Raw genomic sequence first — 26,692 nt, 5'->3', positions numbered from 1 at the left:
ACACCAGTAATCTGCAGAAAAGCAACAGTGCTCCAGTTTCCCGAGAACCTCTTGTGAGCATGCTGAAGGGCAGACACTGGCAACCACTATGTATTTGCACAACCAAGATCAAGCCCGTCATTTGAGTGCTTCTCTCCACCCTACTGGTGCATCCAAGCATGTCCCTCAGGTTGAACAGAGAAGGAGACAGGATTAGTACCGTCACACTCAGCTTCAGCTGGGAGGTAGCAACTCCAAAGCCCAGATATTTGGTGTTACTATGACTTCTAGGGTGTCTGAAGTATTAATTCCCAAATAGAATTTAGTATACTAATCAGTAGAAAACAGAGTAGGCGGAGAAACATGCTGAGAAATTACTATTAATTTTTGCACATTAGAATCTTCATGTAATTAACATTTAGCATGGCACACTTGCACTTCTCATTGCACCCCCTGAGAAAACTCCCATCAAGAACTTTGCCGGATAGTGTTTCATTTCTAGTCTGGCAATGAAGATATTCCCTCTGCTTTTTCTTACTGACAGTCAGCAAACACAGTTCAGACCTTCTCTTCTGAACAGTCTACTGATGCAGACCCTCTCCACAATTTGGTTGGAAATATCACCCTGCTTTTGTTTACTCTATGCTATCAGCCAAAGGCACCATTCAGTAAGAAGAGACCAAAACTGAGTCACTAGTCATAGACTGTAATGTTTCAGTATCATAAACACACTGCTGGACATGAGAAGTCTCTGAATTCGACAGAGGGACAGTGGGGCTGAAATCACATCTCTCCACAAAACACAATGATTTGATTCATCTTTAGAAAAAGGTTATGTAGATGATAGAGAAGGGCAGAGTTAAGGTGACAGCAAAGAGTGAACCATGGATGTCCTCAGTTCCACACACTGAACCCAAGGGCACAGTTTCAATGGTGCCAGAACTTGTTATTCTGGAGCTATTTAGACCCCATCACATGGTATTCTGAATCATCGTGTCAGTGCAGTCAGTTCCAAGAGTCACAACATCTAAGCAAGAGCACAATCTCAGAAACACAGCTGTAAAACATTTTTCCAATATCAGTGTCTCATGCTAAGCAGGACAGGAGAGCAGATCCAACAAGAGAAGAAGTGGAAAGGTACTGTGCAATAATTGCATCCAAATAATTCCTTTGCTTTGCCTACACCAGCCAAGATTTTCTGCACTGCATTACCTCCACCAGACCAGGGTATATGCAATGCAAATGAACCGTCGAGCAGTATTTGTACAACAGTAATAACTTGGAAGAATTTGTTTAATATCAGAAGACTTATTGGAGCAGATGAATGGCTCTGACATGATATCCATGGGATAGAAATTCAATTAAAAACTGCAAGTGGCACAGGAGTGGTAGTTATTGTTCAACGTGTACTGTGAGACCTTTGCTGAAATACAGCTATTAGCTCTACTGGTTGAGAAATTCTGGGGTTTTTTAATGGCAATCTGTTAGCTTGTAGAAAGTTAAATTAATAAAAACACAGAATCACTCTCATGTTATGAGAACAGAGCAAAGCCAAGGACTAGTTGTGTATTTTATAATTATGGATTAAGTGCATTATGCCAAGGAAATTAGAGATGTCACAAATATAATAAAAATGAAAGATTGTCTGGCTCTAATGCTGATGACATACTGGTTTGACAAGTCACCACATGCCGGTTTGCCCATTCTTACCTCCCCAGGATGTTAATATGCTAGCACCTATATTCACTCTGTGTTCAGCCCTTGGTGGAGATACACATGCATGAGAAAGCTACCTCCCCACGTGTTCATCACAAATTCATCTTCTGTCTTGGGAAGTTTGTTTTGCCCCCAAAGAACAAGAAAAAGAAGGATGGAAGGAGAATTGCTTTTGTTCTTTGCTGTTTCTTTTTTAAGTTAGGTGGAGGACAGAGCTCAGAGAGAAATAACTCCCTAAGCCCATTCAACTTTTGCTAAGTCCCAAAGATGGGAGAGACAGGAAATCCAAGATCAAAGTTGCATCCTGGGGAGGGAAGAATCAGGCCTGATCAACAAGGAATTGACACAAATGTTTTTCATTAAATCTGCATGACAGCTTTGGAGTTCAGATCACTTGGATTTCAGACATTTGTCTTCAGGCTCCCTACTCCACAAGTGGAGAAAAAGCCAGGTCTGAATCACCTGTAACTGAGATGAAACACTGTAACTGAGCCCACATCTTTACTCTGAAATGTGGTACCACGTTGACTCCTCTCCAGTATTTCATCTGTCTTGTAGAAAACAGCTTTCCCCACCAACAGAAGTAATTAATGGGAAAACTAAGTAATGAAATAGTCCTGACATATTCTGGATGTGGCACCTTGAGTACCATTTTGCTTACCCATAATCATCAGGAAACCTGTAGCATACCAAGAAACTTCAGTGAAGTCTGGCTCCCCCAAAAGCAGCCCCAAGTGCCCAGTCAGACACCAGCTGCATCTCCTCAGCACCAGTGTCCCTTCACTTTCATCACTCATCAGCCACCACTTCCACATCTGAGCCACCCTCTCAGCTGTGCCTACACCACAGTGTCACACGGGAACACACTATCAAGGGGTCAAAAATAGGTGATCAAAAGGAAAGTGGCCCAGGCAACAATATAGTGCCTTCCTCCCTTTATTCACCCAAGCAAAGCCTTCGACTGAGGCTACGCTCAAGAGCCATGACTAAATCTGACTGAACAAATTCAGGAGGACAAGCCATGTCTCTGGGCCCAACAGTTCTGCCAAAACAGTGCCACAGTTCTCCTTCTAGACTCTCTTAACTAACCCCCTTCTCTCAGTATATCCAAACCTTTGGCCTCCCTCTGCAGAAACTGCCCACACATAGCTTGTCTTGGAGCAGCTCTAAGACACCCATAAATCCCAGCTGCTAATGGTGACAATCACAGTGGTCAGCAGAAGGAAAAAAAAAAACAAACAAAAAACTCACACAACACAAACAAACCAATACTGGAAGAAACAAACAAACAACTCCCCCCAAAAAACATATCCAAAAAACCAAACAACTCAACACAAAACAAAAGAAAAAAAAAAAAAACAAAACAAAAAAAACCACATTAAAACAAACAAACACACTTTTAAAAAATTACTTTGAAATACTGGATGGTATTGAGACTATTTCAAGTCTCTATTCACAGTTTTCCTGACCTCATTTCTAACAGTAGATAGCTAAACCCACCTTCTCAAGTATGTATACATCTTACCTCTCCTGAGCAAAAAACATGAATTCTTAATCTCCCTTTTCACTGCTTTTGGAAGAATATTGTTGTTGCTGCTCATGTTTGAGCAAGCACAATTATAAATTCCTTTCTGCAAATGGAATATCAGTCCCTGTAAGGGATTGATATCCCCTGTAAGGGATATTTACCTTTCATGGATGGCAAAGTTCATTGGCACAATGCTATTTTTTCTCTGCCAGGAGCTAGATGCATCATGCCACTCAAAATTAAAAGCACCTTAACACTCATCTGTAATAACGTGTGATAGCTGCCTTGTTTTTAAAACTCCAGATGGAATTAGGGATCTCAAACTAATCACTTGGATCCATCTGCTTTGACAAAAGTAGTTCAGGGTACAACTGCCTTGGACTGAAGACATCCTAGTTGTAGGTAGCTGACATGAGCACAGTGCAAGGGGAAGCAGTAAATCATGTGGGTACTCTGCAAGCAGCCCTTCTGCCTCCAGATAATTAAGGGGTTATTTTAGTACACCAGATTGTTTTTTCTTGTAGAGTTGAGGATTTTAGCAACCAGCCTTTGAACAGAGATTTCAGTTGCTCCCAAGAGCTGTGTTTATTACCTATGCTGTGTAAACACAATGCCCTTTGCTCGAGGGAATGACCTATCAGAGGATGCCATGTTTCCCTAGTACAAGAACCCTTCAAGTCTAGTGCCTACAAAAATGCTGCACAGGTCAAAGGGTAGGGTGTTTGGGAGAATGAAAGGCTCTCTCCTCCCTCCCCATCCACACAGCTCTGCAGGTGGATTGTGCTGAGTGAGAAGAATAAGTAAACTTACTAAACCATCCCAGATGGAATTTCAAAGGAGAGATCCGTTGAAGCATTCAGACATGTTTGAGACAATGCATGGCAAAGGTCTACACTGTGTTGAATTTGAGGGGCTCTTAAAACATCAGGGCAATACAAAGAGTTTCCACACCTTGTTTTGCCAGTAGCCATAAAAAAGGTCATGAGCTTTTTTTTTTCCCCTCCCCATTAAAAGTTCCAGTTACCTCTGGCTGGAAGCATTCACTACGATCATGAAAACATCTTGTCAACTCCACTGCTTCAGTTTTCCACTGAAGAGAAAAGAAGAGCTGAGCATCGAGATATCTAATTCATCTTTGCAAAAAGCATCTTCTGAGATTATTTATATAGATAAAATAGCTAGTATGACCAACAAGACCAAGCAAGCATAGAAAACGAAAATAAAGGCACAACACAAACAGTTCCCGAGGTTACATTCAGATCTGTCCAATACAGGCACTTAGCTGAAGAATTGTAATTTCCATTTCAAAAACATGAAGAGCTATTTGACCACCTGCTGCCCAAGGCTGCCAGGCCATTAGTCCACACATAAACCACAAAGAGAAATCCTCACATTTCCATTGCAGGTGAGTAACAGGGGTATCATCAGCATGGCCCTGCATCACCAGAGGGAAGTGTCTCTTCTGCAAGAGACACAAGAAGCAGCAACTGCACAAGGAACTACACAAGCTCCTTGCCAGCAGTGTCACCTGGGCTGCCTCAATGTGCAGTGTATCAGCGTGCAGAAAAAATGAGCCAGCAGCCTGTTTGTCATCATCTGTACTCCCCATCAACCACCCTCCACTTCTACCATGTCAACTTGGCATCATCCCGACAAAGAAAGAGAGAAATCCTTCCCTTGCTCCTGCCACATGCTCACCTCACCTTCAATCCCCACACATTGACAGAAAGGATTAAAGAGAGTGCTGCTTAAAATAAAATGGATATAGGATTCAAAACCAATTACCAAAGCATAATCTTGCTCAGATGGGCATGCTAAGAATAATATCTATCCATAAGATGAATAATTGTTGAAGACACATAACAGAAAACTGCATAATTAGATATAGCAATCGATCCTCATTTGTCTACTGAGCAATTCACATTTAAAAGCTCACCTGCATGCATTTGGGCAAAATACACTTTGGAGTTTTCATGGCAGTTGAAAGTTTTGAAAACAGCAAAAACAGGAAAATAAAACAGAGCAGGAAATATAATCAGCTTGTCACCAGAAAAAAAAAAAAAAGAAGGAAATGGTAAAATCCTGCTCTGGGCATTGTTTGCCCTTTAAAATAATAACTTTTGAGAGAAGTGAAAATATCTTTGATGTCAGTTTGCACTTGGTCCAAACAAAAGTTTTTTCTAGAAAGGAGCAAACTGATGCAGAAGCAAAAGGGAGCACAGTGCCAGGTAGTTTTCTCAAGATGCTGGTTGCAGTGTCTGTGTGCTGAAGGAGAGCAGCAAAGGCAACCAGACACCACATCCCAACAATTCCCACATGGCACCAGCCTTCCCCTATCCACTCAACCAAGGGACAACTGTCACCAAGCATAGGTGTCAGTGGTGATCAAGCCAAGGATACCTTTAGTCTTCTGCACTCATACTGTTCCGTTCTCAAGATGAAGCTGTTTGCAGGTAGAAAAATAATAAAATAATAATAATTTAAAAAAAGAAGCCTTTTTTTCTTCTTGGCTGCTCTGCTCTCTGTAAGGAAAAACAATGCCCAGCATAGCATGTGACCTGAGAGGTGATCTACTACCATATGCCAAGTACCACAAAGCCCTTTCAGCCAAGCACCAAACTCTTCCTTGAACATGTGTCGTCCAAAGCTAGTTACATTCTGGCTCTCCTCTCCATGGATACTCTTTCAAAACTTTGCCATATGGGGTTTTGACAGAAGAGTGTTGCCCTGACTCATAACTACCATGTCGCCAAACAGGTGAGCCAGAATCCAGAGAAGGATCTCCAGCAGTAAAATAAGATGCAGAAACCTACCAATTGACTGTGGTCCCCAGCCACAACATTTCATCCTTCTAGAGAAACTGTTAGTCTCCAAAAATAAGAGCAACAGTTCTCTGTAAGTTCTATTACTATTTTGAAAACATGCATTCCATCTCCAGCTGTCATTTTTCAGGTGCAATAAAACATGTGAGTATGAATGAATGGTTGAGAGATATTGGTATTAATCAAATATTCCTATTTAAAAAACATACTGAGTCCCAATGAGAATATCAGAACAGCAATGTTCATTTTATTAACTGATTTATATAAATACTATTAGTAGCTGAATGGGACAAATGTCTACTTATCTCATAAATAAAGTATTCTCCCTTAGTGAAAAAGAAATGTTTTACAATTTGGAGGCCAGATACATTTTTGTGGATAATATTATCTGTACAAAAAAACAGGAATGTATATATGTAAATGGAAAGATTTGCAAAGCCACCTATCTGATACAGATTTCCAGTTAAACTCAATGAGTGTTGATCCTCAGCTGAAATATGCAACGTTGACAACCTCAATCAAAACACCCTAAGTTTTCCTACATCTATCTCCTGAAACATCTTTCTTCTTGCAATCCATTTTGCTTTGTCACTGAGAGACTAATTTTCTCAGCAGCACCATCCCTACAGCTCTCCAATCTTGCAGGTGAACTCCCCAACTTGAGCAATAAACATTGAACACCAAACATGCAAAAAGTTTTTTACTGTTGTCAACATGTGAAAGAAGCAGAGGCTGTCCTTTGAAAATTGTCAGTCAGGAGAGTATGACAGCATTAAATCCCTGTAGACATTATCTGAAAAATAAAGCTTACACGGACTCAGCTTGGGGTTTGGAAGGAAAGATGAGGTTCTGGAGGGTTTTTTACAACAGATGCTTTTGATTCCATGTTTAACTTTTTATAGAGAAAAATACTTGATGTTTACACTAATAATGCTACAGTTTCCATTTCTGCAATAACCTGAATGCAGTGATTTACACATCCCTCAAGTGAATGAACACTACCATCTCTATATTGCCAATGAGAAAAACACAGAAACCTCAGTCTTATTCTTGAGCTTTGCCCCCACCTGAAGAGTCTCATCAGTCTATACCAACTGCCAGACTCCAGAGATGAGGCATTCAGACCCTATTTCCAGTGAATTTGCTTTAAACTTGAATAACTGCTGCAAATAGATGGACACTGAAATGTAGTTTTCCATGCTAAAGGTAGATCTTCGAGGTATTGTAAAGCATCCATATCTCCCTCATGGGGGACTTTGAAAGCACCTGTACAGGTGTCTGGCCTCCTGTACCCCAAAGAGGTTGACCTCTCAGTCCAACCACAAGGCAGGGGAAGAATCACAGGGTCTTACAGATTGAAATATGGCTCAAGTCTGTTACAAGAAATTGATGCCAAGAAAGAAAAAAACAAAACCATATTTGCAATATTTGTTTTCAACAGACAGAAAGAAAAATATCACCTCAATTCAATAAATACTCCATTTGACTCACTTTCTTTCTCACATGAGCTCTGGTAAAATGACATCATGTGAGGAACGTTGTCTACATTTTGTCTGCAAAAAGGCATTTGAAACCATCCCTAGCCCATGAAATGTTTTTTTTCTTCTAGATTATTGGTATTTTGATACAAACTAATCCAAAACTGTTGAAAGCAAGCTTCCGTTTAATGGAAACCACCATCACCCTGACTGTTGTATAAACAAAGCCTTTTAAGTAAGAAACTATTAAAATATTGTCTGCCTAAAATCCATCTGTGTATCCACTGGAAAACCATACTTATACAAACAAATCTGAGTCAGATCTTAGCTACACTGTGTTAGGGATATCCAATGAATCCAGCAGATTTATTCTCAATTCACTGACCAAAAATCAGCTTTTAATCACATTGTGAACTGAATAACAAAAATCTGGGCAAAATTCATAGAGTAAATACAATTAAGTGTTCCAGAATGAAGCATGTTCTTTGCAGATAAGATTAAAATAATTAGGTATACAATTTGGCAAAGCAAAGACTGGGGGCCTGTTAGTAATCATTAGAATGTGAAAGGTCTAAAAGCTTGATTCAACTCCTGTTGGATTCAGCCAGAAAAAAAAAAAAATCCTATTTGCCTCTTCAAAATGGGTGCAAAAATTCAAACTAGAAAAAGGAAACATTATGCCAAATGTCACTAAATTCCTGTAACTTGCAGAATCATCAGTAGTGCTGGTTGGAAATACTTCATCAGGATATCTAGATGGACAAAGAAATTGAAACATCACTTTCATATCAGAAAGAAAATTCAAGTTCGGGACAGCTCTGGCACTTAAGATGTGGAACTGTCTCCTAAAGAAAGTTACCAAAATGTCATTCCTTAAATGCAACAAAACATAATTGGTCATGTTAGACATATGCAGCGGAAAAAAGAGTCCAAACTTGCAGGGAAGAGGCTGTTCTCTGCAGAGGGATTTGGCAAATTGGCATCTCATTTGGGCCCTCCCTTAGCACACAGTACCAGACACACAAGCCCCAAAGCTCACTTGCAAGCCACAGCAATCAACCACAGACACCACCATTCCTGTTATTTCATCAAAGAGAATGGAATTGAGGGACATCTCACAATTTTGCTTCGTAAAAACAGACTCTGATGGAATGAAGTCATGTTTGCAGAATGTAAACAGAGATTTCATAGCACCAAGTCTTCATTTTTATCACATCAGATAGCTCTCTCTTTCTAAAGAGAGCTCTAAGGAAAGATAACTGAAGGTTGTTAAGGCTCGCTGCATCTTTGGATTTATGATGGAAAACCATTTTTTTTCCTAAACTATTGCAACAAATGTTGCTAGGCAGAAAAAGCCAATAGAAACACTTGTAAATGCTCTATTGAGAGGCAGAAAGGTAGCAGGTGACAAATGCTGAACTGACCAGATGAGGTTTTAATTTTAAAACCCTATGAACAATATAACCAGTGTTTAATGGTAGGGAAAGAAAGGGAACTTTTTCCCCTTAAAGTATGGGGATCTGCAAGCCAACACAAATACATAGCATGCCTTATTTTGAGCAATGTGCATCTCACCACCGCATCTGAAAATACACGAGAGAAGTAAATAATATGGTCGCAAGGCTAAAATAAAATATCCTAGTCTAGGAAGATAAATTAAAATACATATACAAAGTGCAGAGCTATTTTCAAGTAACTAATAACATGAGGAAACACAAGCAAGTTGTTCCAAAACGCGGAGCCATTTTTTTTTTGTACCAGAATGGTCAGACTAGCTAAGACAGTGCCTCTAGAAAATAGTATTTCAGCTCCTGCAGCATAAAAGCTGCATGTTTTATCTGTACCCTCCTGTTCTTATACCCACAACAAATAAAATCATCCCAGGTGAATCTACTGTTCACCACCTCCTATTTCAGAAGAACAAAGCCACGGAATTGACACATTATGATTTTGTTTCTCTGGAGCCAACAGGAGTTTTTGCAGAGGTAACAATCAAGAAGGAGCTGGACATCTCACCCAATTTTCATGAGAGTACAATGTCTTTAACCCTACAGCTGCCCTTATCCCAAACAAGGCAGGCAAGATCTTCACTCCAGGGTCTTATTGTAATGCTGATGTATTGTCCTGAGCACCTGCCATTCAGTGTATTAAGCATCTTCATTCCTAGCTGGTGATGAGGAGTTGGGCCCACTCAGCACCATTTCCTGTTTGATAACAGCTCCCAGGTGATGTGAAGCCTGATGGAGGCTGCACCCAGTTTGCAGATGTACCCACATAGCACGGAGGGCAGCACACACTGCTGCAGTAATGGATCCCTATACTGATAGGTGCAAACAAACCTTGGCTCCTCTGTTCAGCCTTGGGACTGGCTGCATCCAAGGTCCCTGCAAGATAGAATCTTAATAACCTATCTTACAGCAGCATTGAGCTGAAGTAAAGATTCTCCTTTCCCACAGCCAGATCCAAGATCCACTGAGAACTTGAGTCTCTGTCTGCACCCCTCCAGGAATACACTCATCAGCCACGAAGCCTTTGGCAGAGTTGAAAAGGAAGCAAAACCTTCTCAATCCTCAGTCTCAAGAAGAAAAATTCCCTGCTTTCAAGGGTCTTTTAAAGATCAAAAAAAGCAGCTCAGGAAGAAAAAAAAAAAAAAAAAGAAAGAGAGATTCACATGAATGAGCCAATGCTTTATTTCATCCCCCTGAAATTTACGCCCTCAGCTCTTTTTGCAAATAATTATAATGCCATGAAAGGGAAAGTGAGGAACAAAAGAGCTCCAGGGCTTAGTTTTCATCATCAAGGAATCATGGCTGCAATTTGAAATTTCACAGGTGCTGAGGCTCTCGGATATGTAGCTAACCAGCCTGTCTTTCAGCATCACTGAATTTGGCCAACTCAGCCCAGAGTCCATTTGCTGCACCATCGAAAATGAAATGCGGTTCTAGCAGCAATGCAAATCAGATCATATAATTGAAAGACTGTAAGTATTAATAAAGACTGAATATGTTCCCAGCCAAGAAGCAATACTTCAAACTACACTGTGGACTCAATGTAGAAATTATTGAGTAAGATTCTCTGGACTGCACTATACAATTAGATTATTATCATTACTTCTCTGTGCTTTAAATCTATGAATCTGAGGACATGCAGAGCTGCATTTCTATGAAGAGCACCCTCTGGAGACTTTCCTTCCCACATTACAAACCAGAACATGAGAAATTTGAGGACACTGAATTTGTTGCTGTGTATGAAGAGAAACATCACCCAAACAAGAATCATTAGAGTGGAAAAACCTGCTGCATTATGAAAAACTTCTGGTATTTAATCAGGATGTGAGTACCTGGTTGGGGAAGTAGAGAGCCTTTCCATGCAGTCCACAAAAGCACAAAGGGCCAAAACCTGATAAATTAAGGTTAGACAAATATGGGTAGGAGGGTATTTTGTTCTATTTTGGGTGTGTTTTTTTTTTAAAAACAGGAAGGGCAATTGTTAAAGAAGACTGTACTAATGGATGAGGTCAATTCTTCATTACTGATAATTTTACAATCAAGATGAGATGTTTTCCCAAGAGTTTTGCTCTTGATCAAACAGATGTTAGTCTGAGGAATTAACATCTGCTTAGTGTCTATGACAAGTCATTTTCTTCTCCTTCATGGCCTTGCAGTGTCTGAGCATAATACTCCTTTCTGCCTTTATAACTTTGGAATTGTTTTAATAATTACACATCAATGAGTCACCAGTGACACAGTTATTACTTTACAGTTTCTGCCCATCGTTGCTTCTAGATAAAATTTTCTTTTTATTTAGGATTACGCCAAGAGCGTAATCCAGTATTTTCAAGAAGTGTCTGCTCTGAGGAAGACTCTAGTGTCAAAAGATTCCTTCTCTAAAATTTATCTTCCCATTATACAATCCCACTCTGCATACAAGTAACTAATCTTTTGATAATTTTAATCCATGAAGCAGGGTGACTATTGGAAAGCAAAGCAACAGTCTGTTCCAGTGAACAAGGTCATAAGACTGTCTTTATGGTATGAGCTCTCCCACCCTACAACCATGAGCTAAGAAATCACTGTCAAAGTGTCCTTGTCTGTATTCACCACTTTTCCTAGAATTATATCTAATCATCCATTGCCTAGCTTTACAAACCAACAGCATTTTACCACGGCTTCATGTCTATTTAAGAAAGAGAAACCAGATTCTGAGCTGCTCAAGACCCTTCACATTTCAAACACATCTTTTTGGTATTCCACCAGCTATTCAGCCAGCACACTGTCGGCTTCAACACAGTTGCTTTGATAGCACTTGCATATTTCCAGCTGATTTTTGCCCTCTATTGTCTCCATTGTGTAATCACTTGTAGACAACATCAAAGAGCTGAGAGCAAAACTTCTCATGCTCTCAATCCATCAGACCCATGCATCCTATCAAACTGCACACCTGCAGTGCAATATTTTGCTTGTTGATGGGATCTAAACTGGAACTAATGCACTGCAGAGAGCACGGCCTCCATCCCAAGTTAACACTTATCATTGCACATTGTCCAATTTCCACGCTGGCTTCACTATCCCATTTACATAATATTCTAATGGAGACATTTCAAGACAAGGTAGGATGAGTCACAAGATGCAAAAGAGTGCTGAATGCACTCAAGGAAAAATTATTCAACCTCTCAGCTCTTTTCATAGTTAGCTTCTAATATGATGCCTGTTGAGCTGCTTTTCCCAAGGGATGTGGGTAGAATGCTCTCCCATCACTGGACTACAGAAACAGAAAAAAGCCATTAATGTTCTCCCTCTCTCCCAAAGGAATGACTAACCAGAACAAGACACTTACCTCAGAAGGTTGTCTAGAATGTACCTAAAGTCTTTTAAAAGCAATCCGTGATCGGCTTTAAGGATATTTTTCCTAAAACCTGCTTTTGCACTGCTGCAAATTACTCCTTAACTGGAGAATATACAATGGGAGAATGGGCTGGAGAGAAATGATTATGCTGTATATATTTGCATACTTATAGGACTATATATACTATAAGAACTAAGTGTCCAACTGTTTTTTTTCCTTAACTGAGCTGCTATAGCCTGGCACCTCTTTCCTAAAATTAGCTCCAGATGGTAACAAATGTTACCATAGTATTTGTTGCTATACCAAGGCACACTTCATAGGTGATGTCATTTGTCATACAGCAGAACACCAGAGCTATTTACCAGTCCCAAGTCTTGCACAATTCTTAAAGAACATCTGTCACCTCCAGAAGTACCCACACAGGCTATGCCTTATTGGAGGCTTTGAGAGGAAATCCCTGTCTGAGCTCTGCAGCACAGCATCTGCACCCAGGAGCCACAGCTCTGCCCTGACACCCAGCCCAGGCAGCAGCTCTTACGAGCTTCTCCTGAGGCACAGATTTCCACAGGACTGCCCCAGGGTTTGCTCTGGGGAATTTCTCAGACCTTCTCATATATGAGGATATGTTTCCCTTCATTACTTTTACAAGACCTGATCCAAAGTCTGGAAAAGTGCCTGGAAACACTTTGACTTCTTTAGATTCACAGAATAGTTTGGGTTGGAAGTGACTTTTAAAGGTCACCTAGTCAAACTCCCTCTGAATTTGGATCCTACATTAGTGATCTATGTCTAAATTAGGTTCCACTACCTATTTCCTCTGTCCAGATTAAATAACCATTGTACAATCCATAGCCATGCTCAGATTTTTCACATTTCTTCTACCAAGCTTCCGTTAACCTTCCAAGAAGCATTTGCAGCTCAGATAAATTTAATAGCAAGCAGGGAAATGTTATGAGTCTGGGCTGTTTCTTCTTGCTCTCACTTTCTACTACTTCTGGAATCAGATATATGAGCAACTAGGTTTTAGACAAATCTCTTTGCATTGGGCTAATTTTTGCAAAAGCTGGAGCCAGAGTTGACCTTCTGCCATGTTTTCTTCCTGTCCCTACTCCCAAGACCTTTTGCAGACTTTTGCCAAGAGTAAAGGCAAAAGTTCAGACATACAGAAAGAAATCAATATTGTTCTGACTTCAGTCTGCCCTGAAGTATATTCTCAGGTTTCTGTTGCAGAGATACAAAGCAGTTTTGAGGAAATATACAGTTTATGAGATTCTAAACAGATTTTTTTCTGGATCCTCTGCCCACAATGAAAAGTTCCAGAGAATAAGCAGCAGGAGAGACAAAAAAGTTAAAAATGCATTCCATAATAATCACAACAGTGCATTTTCCCTTTTCCTAAAGAGATAGAGGCTCTGGGCCAAATTCCAAAGGGGACTCAAGTACAACTCACGTTGAATCATGGAAGGGGAATCATGTACAACACTTTCACCTACACAAGTTTCTTAACTTTCACAGTATCCTGAATTCCCCTTACATCCCACCATGTTGTCAACAGCTTTCCCGTTTTATCCAGGTGTATGCAATTCCTTGTGAATTTGCATGCATTTCAGACCATATCTTAAACAGTCAAAACACAGAATTATAGAAGAGAAGCAAGGAAGAGCAGAGACCAGCACATCAGCCCTGATCACCTCCACTCCACACATTCATTTTCCATACAGAGACCTGGAAAATCTACTTCACACACTGGGCTATAGCCACCATCCCTGCTTGCGTGGGCTATGCATCACTGCACACCTTCCTGACCAGGAACAAACAACAGATGGTTTTAGAAGAGATGCATGTGCTGCCCACAGTCAAGCTGGGGAGAACCAAACACTGGCTAGAAATCCATGGCCATTGTGTGCATCAGCCAGGCCTGCTCCCTCTGTGCTTTGAGCTAGCACAAACAGGAAAGGCTCCGCAGCTCTGAGAGTCTGAGAGAGCACAAAGCAATTAAAACATTCAGATTCACGAGATTAAGGTCACTTTATGCAATACTTCTGAAGGGAATCCTTCAGAATTTAAAATCTTTTGGTGCCTCCCCATCTTGTTTACAACTTCCTTACCTTGAGAACTATCAATCACATGAAGAAAAATAAATGCAAGGAAAATACCTTATGCTCCAGCTGTTCTTTGAAAAGCTTGTAAGTCATCACGTTAACTGAAATTCATTGAAGTCATTAAATCCATTTTTCCCCCAAGCAAGCTCTCTCTCTGGACACCTCTACTGTTTGAAATGGCAAAGAGAGACAGTGATAGGACCTATTTGTGCTTGTTTGAAGGTGAGTCTGTGTTATCTGATTTTAATTCCAATCCATCCATCACAATCAGGTACACAACACTGGTCCCTCAAACCACACATTCCCAGCAGCCTGACCACTGTGGTAGTGTCAAATTCCCTCTCTCCACTCACAAAGGCACCTTATGCTAAACTTTAAAGCACCACTTTCCAAGATCAATGATAATTGACTGATTAAGTATGCCTAATGCTGCCAGAATGTGAGCTGATTGTATAATGGTGCTAATTAGTAACTGCCAGCGCTCATTCCAATTATTAACCTTTAGGAATGTCATTTTTGAAGATAAGAGTTTGCAACACAGCTTACTGCAGTATTTGTAATGGTTTCTGTCACACAGGATGAGAGAGAACACAGTGACCAATGAAGCTGAAATAAACCATAAGAAAGGAGCACTAGAAAAAAAGGATTCTACCTTTGCTTTCTGCAAGTGATAGAGACTGTAACAATAGAAAGGTGGAACATCAGTACTAAAGGATTCAAGAATGCAGTTTTCCACAAGACATATCTCCTCAACAATGCCACTGCCAAACATGCCTCAGAAGCTTCCCAGCAGTGCAGGTACCAAACCAACTGCCTGATTTGCCAGATGGCCTTGTTTGCAGAGGGCCATGTCCAGTGATGCTTTGGAACCAGACAGACACAAGAAGAACAAGTTTGCTTCAAAGCACCACCTGTCTGCACAGCCACAACTCCGAATCTTCTGATATCTTATGCAACAGAGGATATTTCATGATGAACCACATCATGTACCCTGCTTGGATCAGATATAGCCAAACAACTAAGTTAAACCACAGCCTACTTAAGTTCACCCTCATCTGTCCTCAAGCAAACCACACGCACCATCGCTATTTAAAAGGAACACTTCCAAAAACAAAATATGGGCTTCTTATAAATCTCCCGCCACTGTAACAGGCCACGTTCTGTTACATAGCCAGACTTGTGCCCATCACTGTTAAAATGCCACAGGACAACAAACTTATACATACTTTTCAGGTGGTGTAACCAACACCCCTCAGCCCCTAAAATTAGGTAGCACTGATGACTCTCCAAGTCCTCAGAGAGGCAAATGGTCCACCACAATCTCACCTGCCATATACCCTCTGAGAGAAAAAAAAACAAACCCAAAGCTCTTCTTGCTTTGTTTCCCATGCCTTGTACGAAATAGAAGACACTCGTGGGTACAAAGCTAAATGTTCTGTGTTAGCTCTGTATTCCTCATAGACACCCTTTTTACCTTTATTGGTTACAGATAATAGAACCAATGGGATTTTAATCTTCCATGGGACATTTACTCTCTGCTCTGCTAGAGGCACACTGAATGATGTACCATGGTCCACTGCTTATTCTGTAGCTTAACTACTCCATGGCAATATAACATTATATCTGAAATCTTACATTTTAACAGATGATCTTACTGCCTGATTTTCCTCAGCCACACTTACATCTGCAAGTAGCCCAAAGAAAGGACAAGGCCTCCTACATACTGGCTTTACAGAGACCTGTGTCTGGGGCACCTCACAGATGGATCATACTCTGCTGAAGTCCTCAAGGGAACTCATGCTTGATGCTGTATGTTGTGTGATCCTCCTGTTCCCACACCAAGACCTGTGTGGGTCTGTGGTGTGTGACACTCCCTGTATGTGTGTGGGCTACTCTTCATCAAGCTGTTTCCGACTTCTGCTCTGAACCTGTTTCTTGTTCTGCCCCCTCCAGGACCAATAATCAGCAACCAGGCTTCCTTTTTAAAGCAAATCACTTCAATTTCTAACATTTCAGAGGAAGAGATGCAAGAGGACCGACGCTAAATGCATTTCTCTTTCCACAGGGCTGATTACTCCTTGTGAGCCTCAGACCCCCAAAAGGCTGGAACCCAGGTCCCAATGATGGGTTGCCCTTTCTTTCTGCATACGTCTACCTGGGTGGCTTTGGAACTTCCAGGACTTGTACAAACAAGTGCCTTGCACTCCTGGCAGTAGTTACAGATATCTGGAGACTGTTGCATTTTAAATGCATCAGAATTCACCCAAGTTCATAGTGTGTCTCTCAACCCTGGGCAAAACCACTACCAGACTTCGGGGTAAGGCTTGGCAGTAATATCTGTATTAACAGCCCGAATATCTCAGACTGTTGCCCGTCTCCCATTATCATCTTCCTCACAGATCCCCTGAGCCAGACTACAAGATCCATAAAATAATATGTAACCATTCTGTTACAGATGCCATATGATATTCTTAGATTTATCATGGGGTAATATACCTGAATTATTCCAATTCACCACCACATTTGCATCCCTGACTATATCTGCAGGACACTGAATGCCCAGCTCCTGCAGATAGCCTGCTGCTAGATTCAGGCTTCTGGACAGCAAGCTTCGGGGATAACTGGATATAAGGAACTACTAATATTTATGGAGTAAATTTTCTAAAGTAACTGGCCTTAAAGACCCAGAAACAAGACCTAAAAATCTGGTTACAGAAAGGCCTCACCCTTTACAGTTTTTATTCAGAGGCAGAAATCCTACATGTAAAAATGCCCTACCTTCCCATGATCTAGTAGTTTACAGGAGCTTTCATTTTCACTTGGTCAGGCATATACTATAAAAGAACTGGCTGACAGATTTTACAGATGAAGCACATGTGGTAAGTAAATAAATCAAAGGCTGCCTTCCAGGCTGGGGGAATGTAGCCCTTTGTAAATATTATTTGGAGAAATGACCACTTGATACAGGCTCTTATTAACTACATAAGAAGCCTAATGAATACACCCCAGAGATAAAGAGACTGATCAGACTAAAAGAAAGATAGAAGGATTTCTTGGATTTTTTTAACAATGATTCTCCATCCTTTAGATTACTTATAGACATTATAAAATGGCAGTGCATATGGGGAAAAAAAAAAAAACAAAATACCAAACCAAAAACAAAACCACCACAACATAATAAAACATCAGTATAAACAGACACAATCCATGTTAAAGTACTAAATTCTACAAGCCACTGTACAAAGCATCAAAGATTTATGATTTGGTCTGAAGCCAAATTGGAAAGAACAGAAAAGTCAAAGGCAGAGGGAGATGGGAAGAGAAAGGAAAAGAACAGCTCGGTAAAAGAGAAAAAAATCATGTAAACTGATGCAAAACCTAGTTTTAGTGTGGACAGGAATATTGCATCCTGCAGCAAGCATGAGGTGGCACCAAAAGAGAAACTGTTCAGTGTAAGAACCTGGTGGTTCCTTACGCAGACCTGACTGCCTGGAGAGTACGTGGCAGTACCTATCTGTCTCTGCCTAACTGATCAGAGGCCAGGGAACATTCTGAGCCAGAGATGTAATACAGTCCTTCACAGATATTGGTTCTGATTCTAGGAACTCATCTGAACTCCACACGAATCCATATGAACTTTACCTGTTTACACAGGTGAAATACTCAAGCAATGAGATCCACAGATTAAGTACATATTGTCCTAAGAACCAAAGTCTTCTATTTGCTCTGAACCTTTGTCCAATGCTCCTTTATTCCTCATGGAATCACAGAATTGTTGAGGTTGGAAGGAAACTCTGAAGCTCATCTGATCCAACATCAGCCTTTCCTCGTAGCAGAGATGCTCCACCCCCTTTCTTTACCGAAGGCCCTCTCCACACCATGTAATTTCATAAGATTTTTACCTCACTCTGTTCTGGGCATCTCTTTTCAGGTTTTCCCAATCCTACTAGATCAGATCTAGTATGGAAGTTCTTATGCAATTTATTAAGGAAGTTTTATTTTTGCAATTATCTATTTGCAAGTTAATTTAATGTGTGGTTTTCATTAATATTGGCACATATCCACATTGAACACATCCACTGCTAATCTGTGCCAACCAAACTTCTCTGCACAGCAAAGAGTGATCAGAAAAAGACATTAGTAAGGCCAAACCAAATTCATCTCTACATGTGGCTTCCTGCAAAAAGTTTTGCAGTCGGCATCCAAATCTAATTAGAATGTAAGATGAGATAATGAAAGGAGCAGCTCTCTAGTGAGAGCAATGGAATTGCTGCTCCAAATGATAACGAAGAGATGAAATAGCCAATTCCTGTTAACAGGTGCAGCTCTGCTGATGCAGCAAAAGTCACAGCACACCACAGGATCTGCAGCAGGTTCTTGGCTACAAACTCCCTCCTGAGCGCTGCTTTGCTACTCTCTAAACAAGCAAGTGTAGCACTACAAAGACACTTTACCTGCTAACCCTGACAAGACAACTTCATAGGGTCAGTAAGGCTTCAAAAGCACATGATCTCTGACCTTCTCTACCAAATTCCCAGGACTAAATGACCAGGAAATGACCAGAGCTCAAAATTCATTTTTGAGAAGAAAAGATGTCTTCCCTTCTTGAGGAGCTCACAGTCAAAGAAATTCATCAACAAGGACAGAAAAACTATATTAAATATAGCACAAATAAGCTGAGAAAACAGGGGCAAGCACATTCTTGCAGCTCCCTAGAACACTTTATTTTTTTTCCTAAACAAATTGCATTAATTCACACTGAGATCCTCATGATTATATCAATACCAGAAATATTGTTTGGCATTAAATTCCCTATTTTATCATCTAGTTTTCTGGAATGGAACGACTAGAGATCTGGACAGGTTTAAGTTTCCATTGATGCAGTTGAGTACCTGAAAGGACTGGCTCAAAAATTAAATTATGCCAAAGATTTTTTTTATTGGTTTCTTTTGGTTTTGTTTATTATGGGTTTTTTAAAACTACAGTTCCAAAGACTACTTTTAGTCCAATAAAATAACTTTAAAAATGTGATAGCATCCAAGGCAGACACCAGTTGAGCAACTGAGAGTGAGCCCATCTGTAACATAGAAGACTCAAATCCCGTGGTTGAATCAGGTGGCCAAAATAGTCACATCAAAAATTTGTATTCTGTAATTGCCTGCTACTCTGCCACAGAATATGCTAGGGAAAGTATATGGAAAAGATAAATGAAAGCATGATTTCTTCCCATGGTCTCTGACACAGTTCTCTTGACTTAGAGATCTCCAAGTCCCAAAACCACTAAAATGCTGTGGGCATATCATGTCTCCAGCACAACTCCAGCTATTCCATTAGAATACCTAAAGTATGAATAGCTCAGTGCTGACAAACAGGTAACAAAAAATAGAAGATGTTTCTGCAATTCTGATCCAAGGGCGGTAGACCTGCCTCTTCCTCCAATGTTACATTAAAAAATAAAGAATGTAAGCCATCGGCTACTGCCACACTATCACGTATTCCAGCCACCAGCAGAAATATCCTCCATTAATTCACTGAATCTGCTTTTGAAATCCATTTACGCTTTTATTATTTCTGCCTCACAACATCCTGTAGGAATGAGTTACACAATTTAATTACTTGAGGAATAAAAAAGCACTTCTCTTTATACTTATTCAGAGCAAGGGCTTGAACTTGGATCTTCACACATAAGATTAGAACCAGTCTCTCCCCAGAGAGATTTTCAGTCTCTCCTGTTGGAGCTCTTTTGCAGAGTATAAATAATTCAAGAGTTATGAGGGAGGGAGGAAAAGGATGGCTGGACATATTACCTGAACCATGGAAAATTAAAACAAAACACAGCATATTTTTTCTCTCCCTACATTTTGTATGGAATTCCACCTTTGTCCCAAAAACATTCCCTCAAGAAGTTAGGAGTTGGATAAATTGCCTTTTCTTCTTGCTTCCCTGTCTCCAGCCAGAAAACAAGATGTATGCAAAAATTGCCATTATTTTTATTAAAATAAAATTAAATATAAACAGAAGCATCCCAATAACCCAGTTATCTATGCGATCAAAGCATACATACAATCACAGGACCTTTCTAGACCTATTCAGTGAGCAAATTCCTCTCACAAACATATTTGCAGCATCCACTGTCAGCGACCAGTACAGTCCTCCCACAGCCACGTTTGAAGGTCAAAAACTTCAGCAAAGCAGCTCCACTTTCAAGCTGCAAAAGATGTGTGAACGGAGCACAGGGAGGGGATGTGTAGTACATGTTGAACAGTGAGTTACATGCACACATAAATGTGAACCTCTGTGCCACCACCACACAGCATCCTCACCAAATCGAGATTCTGGGGCAGAATGTAGCCAAAGCCAAGACCTACCTCTGTCTTCAGAAATTCACAGATATCAATAAAGCACTCTGAATATGTTTATATTTTTTGAATTAACAGGCTGGCTAAAACACTATTACAGTCTGAAGCTCTCTTTTTATTCATTCTCTCCAATTCAGCAGGAATTCCACCAAGGAATAAGGATGAGCAGATGGAGGGGGAAGCACATTAATAAATCATAAGTGTCATTAAAATTTGTAAACTAATATCTTCTGGGAAGTTTGGCAATTAGTCTCAGAGCTTTCTTGGCAAACAAAAAATTAATAAATCCAAAAAGCCCCCTGTGTGATCACATCCCCGCCCCCCCCAAAAGGTCATTGATGAAGCAATTAAGAGACACAACAAATGGACCAGCCAGAAGGCTGGTTCATGAAAGACAAATGAGCTTCATGAAACAAGATGAATAAGACATCTTAATAAGCAAAGGTGGAACATCAATCCACACACCATCCCAAGACACATACAAAGGCATTTAGACTCGCATTTGCTCAGCTATGCTTTTCACATGATTTTGCATCATGCCCCTTGGTCTCCCCCATCTCTGAGGAAACATTAATGTGATTACTCGTTAAAGCAAAGAACCATCAGAAAGCAAAGCTGTGAACATTACTATTCCCTTGCTGGAAAATCCTGTGGGACAAAACAGGACTAGGGAAGCATCATGAAGAAAACAAATGAAACTTCTCTCCAGAAGTTAGTCTTACAGCAAATCAAACAATTAAATAATGAAGTCTTATTTTTATTACCATTACTGAGTTTACCTAACTCTAAAACATAGCCCTAAATTTAAGATAAGCCTAATATTTTTCATTGTTGGTTCCCAAAACAGACATTTAAAACAATTTTAACTCACGTAATCCCTTTGTTGCAATGACAGCATCTCCTTCTAGTTTGAACTGCAAAGAATGTATGTTTTGGACACTACCTGGGACTGTCTGGGACATTTGAGGAGGGCTAAGCCTATGGTTCAGTCTATTCAGCTCCTTGAATACTGGTTTTTTTAAATTACCATGTATCCTCACATTCAGGCACACACAGCCCAAGCAAATCTGAAGAATCCCTTCTATACATTTCCTGATGTCTACAATGAAAGATTTGTTTAGATCACATTATAAAACAAATGCCCTCAATCCTCATTTGGCAGCAGATAGCTCAGGTATGGGCCAACATGCACCTACTGTGCATCTCCCAAAGAGTTCAAGTGTGGCTCCCATGAAAAGATGACTTCTATGGCATCTATGACTGAGAGCCAGGCTGTGCTGAGACAGGGTACACTGGATCACCCACTTTGGGGAAATAACTAATAATCAAGAGTACTGGAGATTTAAAATTGCATTATTCTAGGATGTTGTTGAATGTGTACCCTAATTGGAACTCAGGATGCTGAGAGTCTTGAGCAACAATTCTCATCTCACACTGTGGTCATCTGCTGCAGTTCCCCATTCCCTTAGTTCTTCAGCAAACTGCACCTAACAGCTCTCAGCCACAAAGATTTTCACAGGTGGTTCCCATAGCCTGAAAAAGCTAACCATCCTCAAGCTGGGCTATTTATACTTTAACAAACAGCAACAGTGGAGATGCAAAACTTTTGGGTACCCTGGTTTTCAAATCCAAGAGAGGTCAGGGACGTGCTTGCACACACACCTGGCTCCTTCCCTCCATGCCCTGATGGCTGACTGCAGATACAAGAAACTCTTCTCCTCCTCAGCACAGGATTTCTGCACCTTGCAATATTATTAAAAAGTGCCAAATAAGTTGCAATAATGCGAAGCATGACTACTTTGAAAATCAGCTCCATTAATTTTATGCCTGCATACAATCATCCAGAAAATAGCATGTATCTAAGACGCACGTTGTCAGCATAAAAGTGGAAAATTATAAATGTAATCAAATTTGACAATACTGCGGGGAGATGTCGGCTGGTCATGGTGTCTCTCTGGAGGCTGCATTTCAATACAGCAAACTCCAGAAAAACTACAATGCCTCAGTGGTGACTGAGCAGTCACTTGCCATAAGCAAGAGGTTGTGGCACAAACCAGAAGTTGCCATTCTCAGCAGCACAGTCTAAACAATGTATTGCCACTGGGATAGAAACACTCTTAAGAAAGCTCTGGCTTTGCCATGACCTATTTCAGGTTTAGCTTGTTTCACGGAGAATTATATGGAAATTTGAGTCAGGCTTATTCAGTCTCCTGATCCCTGACTTCTTACTCACCGGTTTTAGAGGCTGCTACATTTGGAGCAAGCAGACTAAGCCCCAGTTCCTCAAGGGAAGACCTGGCACTTCACACCGCATTCACCTTTTCACACCTATGGAGCAGCCCTATCTGAAGCCAGCTCCAGGTGCCACACACCAACCTAGAGCACAGGAATCAGTATAAGCTGTGAAATTTGCAAAAGCAACAAATGCTAGAGGCACATTGAAACATGCTGAGGGTCTCTGGAGATCCTGGGAGGCTTAAGCGGCAAGGCCATGGGAGGAAAAAGCTTAAAGCCCTTGGTAATTCAGAGGTGAATGAAAGAGCAATGCACAACATAAAGCAGCTTGCAACCAAGCTGAGGAGTTTTACTCCTCTCTGCTCCAATGCAGCTGCTGTATTTTGCAGCTGTCTCTATTAAAAAGCTGAAAAGGTGTTTTTTTCCTAACTCAACATAGAGACTAAGACAATAGCCCAACCTCTTTAGGCATAGCAGCCACAAGCTGCCACAAAAAAAAGCTTAGGGATTTTTGACTCCTGACATGGAAACATAATTTCTTGGTTAATAAACAAGAAAACAAGAAGGAATATATGTAAAAATTCCTTCATCACCATTTTAGCCTCTTAAACAGAAAGAGTCAGTCACAGTTTTGAGTATGGGTTAATGTACCATCAGATATTAATGCACTATGTACCATCAGATAATTTAGCTGGGACCATGACCAGAGGAGGGGAACTCCAGAAGACCCATCAGAGCCGGGTAAAATGGTAGCAGGGACTCAGAGCTGACACATGCAAGTGCTTGCACTTTGGAAGAAAATCTGAACTGCTCCCCACTGCCCAATTAGCTGATGTGTTGCAGTCACGGTTATCATATTGATCATAAACACCACCCTGCTAACTTGTGCTTCTCCTGTCTGCTGGGTCGCCTGGTTGTCTCCTTGTCTTCATCTGAGATTGAAAGCTCCCTTGAGAGGGAAGCTGTCTTTTTAGCTACTGCAATCCAAATAAATAAAATAAATGAATACATTCTTGGATATTAAAAAAGGCAACAGTGGAAAACTCTTGTTACAGTTATTTTAGCAGAAAGAAATTGCTCAACCCACAGTGGCTGAAACAGCTGAAAACATTTTAAATATTACAATAGCAACTTTAAATACTTGTCAGAATGTCATGTTCACAAAATCCCATCTCAGCAGTGTACAGCTAAAACAGGAGACAGGATGAGAAATAAGGGAGGAAGCATTCTTCCTTTGCTTGTAAAATCTGTGAAATCCATAAGGCCTGCAGAATAAGAAAAGGAGCTCAATACATTCCTCCTGATTATTCCCTCTCACAACACAAGAAGAAAACAACTGGACAGCACTAAGATTAACTAATGGACTTGCTGCCTGCGATACAACTTCCAGAACACCCATATAACCTTTCTGAACACAACATACACCTGAACCCAAATACCAAGATGGTATTTGGAGATTGCATTGCACTGTGCTCTATCTTAGCATCCTCTGAAGCACTGTCATGTGATTAATTGCTCTCTGCCACAAAAGCCACTCCTCACTTGTGGAAGCAACTGTATTTGCCAAGTGTTCAGAATAGATGTCATATAGTACCACTGCTCAGATGGGCAGGGCTCCTGGTTAGCAGAAGGGATTAGTCATATTTCCAGAAATCAGGAAGAAAAAAAGCAAAAAATCATCTCTTGGAAATGTCCAGATCTCCTTCTGATAATTACCTGAAGTTACATTCAGTTTGTGACCCATCAGATCTGAGGTCACAGAGAGAGCTTTGAGTCTATAAAAAGTAACAGGAAAGCAAACCTATTGGCAGGAGGCTTACATTCACTCTGCAAAGACAAATCCTCCTTTTGAAAATTTCACGGTCTCAAAAATTAAAGGAAAATATTGAAAAGCAGCAATTTAAGTAATGCAAAGATTCAGGGGCCTCAATGTGCAAATAGAACAGAAAATCCTGAGAAAAGGAGTATTTCTCTGGCTTATTTCTTCCACTTAGTATCTATTTGCATTTCCACTATGTCCTTTCCAAAAAAACCCACAGCTGCTCCCTAAGATTTCACACTCCCCTGTGAAGTACAACATGACTTAATCCTGAATTTTCCAAGGGGCAAACTAAGGTTTAGAGTCCAGGAACTCTACCTACTAGCTCTTACCCTGACCTTTCCTCCCAGACCTTGGAAAAGAATCTGGGAGGTTCTGACTTCCCAACATCTCTGAGTCTCCAAGCCCCACAGTGGACTCTATTTCACTGCAGAAAAAATTCAGAAGTGTTCCAGAACACACTGAAACACTCTCACAAAGCAGTGTGTTTCCCCAGCTGACCAAGTGCTGGATGTTTCCAATTGTACTGATGATGAATTACACTTCCATCACCTGGGAAAACTCAAAAACGATGCTGCTATTACCTTTCTGCAAAGCCCAGGTGATGCTACAGGCTCAGTATTAGGACTTGATTTGCCTTTTTGTTACATTATTTATGCAGAGCAGATTGGTTGGCAATTACGTTTAAAGTACAATCACAGTGCCATTTGTACTCGCTAGGTAAAGAGGCAAAAGTTTTTAAAGCTTTAATACGTTGAAAAGTACCAGGGTAAGTGGAAATGACTGTTCTCTCTTATTAGCTGCATGGTTATTTATACTTTTGCAGATTACCGTGGTACAGCGCAATTAGGCTTTTTAAGTACTGTTCAAAATGAGAAGTTTCAAGAGCTCTACTGAGCAATTAACCCTTAAATACATTTACAAGAACAGACCTGCTCCAAACAGGAGCTTTTAAATTAGCTGGGAAAAAAGAAGTACAAGACACCATCTGCTAAAAAGCTTCTGTGCAGCCACACCTGAGCAGTGGCTACAATGCATTGACAGTTCCACCAACTACACTTTGAGCAGGTTTCACAATAGCTCTAATACACCAGGTAAATGTGAAATAAGGCACTTGGTCTCACCAGTCCCTAGCTATTTTTTTTTTGTTTGTTTGTTTGTTTGGGTTTTGGGTTTGTTTGTGGGGGTTTTTTTGTCCTGTGGGTAAAAATCACCTGGTAACAATTCTGTTCAAGGCATACCCTTTTCACACCACAGGCAGGATGAAACAATTTGGTGATTTCAAATGTCAAGGAACTGACCTATTTATAGGGGTGAGTTTGGGGGCTGAGGGGATTTTAGTTTCTTCTCCATTTAAATGCAGACACATACTTACAAACACACACTCTGTCCAGCAGCATGCTTCCCCAGGTTAGGCCAGTCCATTGCTCACACCAGGGGAACATGGGAGGTACAAGACATCATCCAAGTACCTCCACAGCAGACAGCAGAAAAGTCACCAGCATCTCACTGTGATATCTCTAGTCCTTTAGCGGCTACTGTGCTTACAGCCCAAGGCAATGCAGATTCACTACCAAATGACCATCTCAGGTCACAGGACTGAGGAACAGCTAAGATTATCTCATGCACTGGGCTGTGCACCTCCTCAGACACTGTTCTAGCAAGCATGTACCATCTGTAGAGCTTGTTCTCATTGTCAGTCTCACAGCGGAGACTCTCAGGAATGAAGAGACTTGTGTAAGGACACTCAGCAGTGAGAATGAAACCAAGTTGTTCTGAGTGCCAGGGAAATGCCATTACATCATGAAA

The 26,692-nt window shown here is 40.6% G+C and overlaps 1 protein-coding gene across 1 annotated transcript in view; it reads right to left on the bottom strand.

The window, feature by feature from the left end:
- Nucleotides 1-26,692, bottom strand: part of SORCS3 (sortilin related VPS10 domain containing receptor 3) — a 286,940-nt gene that overhangs the window by 170,512 nt on the left and 89,736 nt on the right. The window lies entirely within an intron of this gene.

This window comes from Pseudopipra pipra, chromosome 8, assembly GCF_036250125.1.
Source record: "Pseudopipra pipra isolate bDixPip1 chromosome 8, bDixPip1.hap1, whole genome shotgun sequence".
NCBI lineage: Eukaryota > Metazoa > Chordata > Aves > Passeriformes > Pipridae > Pseudopipra > Pseudopipra pipra.
This window is presented reverse-complemented; position numbering and strand designations above follow the sequence as displayed.